Below are 1353 nucleotides of genomic sequence, written 5' to 3' on the forward strand. Positions count from 1 at the left end.
GGAGGTGCCCTGTGCCCTGGCAGCGGTGTCCCAGCCAGAAACGTGCCTTCTGCAGCTGGGTTGTTTTCTTTTTCTTTTTTCTCTTTTTTTTTCTTTCCTGGTGTATTTGTTTCTTTGCAAAATCCAGCCGGGCTGCCCCTGGCAGCTCCCTCTGCGTAACCCCAATAGTTTGCGGTGGTGCGGCGACCCCGGCGGGAGCATCGCGGGGTGCGAAGGGCCATCTTGTGTCGGTGTCAGCCTTATGTAAGTGATGCTGGCCGGCGCTTCTGGGAAAGGGGGACCGCCTGGTGGAGAGAATGGGTTCCCCTCTTGGGAGGAACTGAACAGGTGTCCACACTCACAAATTGCTCTCAGGTTGTTGTTTTTAGTGACTGGAAGCAGTGTCAGTGACAATTACAGAGGGTGGGTCTCTGCGTATCGATACCAGGCTGCGGAGAAGGTAGTGGGAACAAAAATTGGAGGTAAAGTGAGTTGAGTTAATGGAAACTTTGAAACACTGGTAATTATAATACTTTCTCTGGGAGGCTAGTCAGTAAAGATGTCTATAAAATGAAATACCATCCTTAGAAATTAGCTTGATCTGAGTAATAGGTGTAACTTAAATGTAACTGATTGTGGTGTACCTGCTTATAAGTTTAAAAAATACTATAAATAGCTGGATATTTTGCAAAACACATGGCAGGTTGCACAGGTGTTACTTACAACTTTCTAAAATTGAGATTCATGTTATGGCTAAAAAGCCAATTAAGCATGCTTATGCCCAGGTTGGCTATCTGAGTACAGTGCACTTCACGAGCTTTTTTTAAAAGGCTGGAATAACTTTATGTGTAAGCATGAAATACCACTGTTATCTGTGTTTATCCAAAGAACTGTTTTTCATACTGGTGTATCTTGTGTTATGTTTTCATACTTGAGTCATGCTATAATGCTTTTGTCTTGTCAGTGCAATTTGTTTACATCTCTTAGATAAAATTGCAGTCTGTCTCAAGTTAATGTGACTTACTCTTGTTCCAGGAGCTTCACTTATGGTTTAAAGTCCAGTAATATTTCAATTTATAAATAATCTTATAAAATACCTGATATAAAGCTAGCAAACACTACTGCTAGTCAATGAAATGCATGTTTTTGCAGGGGAAAAAAAAAGCCTCAGTTTTAGATTTGCTATAGTTATAATCGTCTGCATAGCTGTAAAAGCTTTTGTTTGTCCCAGAGTAATAAAAGCACAGACTAGTGAACTGCAGTTGTTTTCATGCGGCCACTGCTGTGAGATTTTTTTTTTCCTTTCTTGAAGTCCAGGTAACTTCATGGAGGCTTTGTCAGTGCTTGGCAGTTTGTCTGCATGCTCTTCAGCAG

Source organism: Charadrius vociferus, unplaced genomic scaffold (assembly GCF_000708025.1).
Source record: "Charadrius vociferus isolate BGI_N301 unplaced genomic scaffold, ASM70802v2 scaffold282, whole genome shotgun sequence".
Taxonomy (NCBI): domain Eukaryota; kingdom Metazoa; phylum Chordata; class Aves; order Charadriiformes; family Charadriidae; genus Charadrius; species Charadrius vociferus.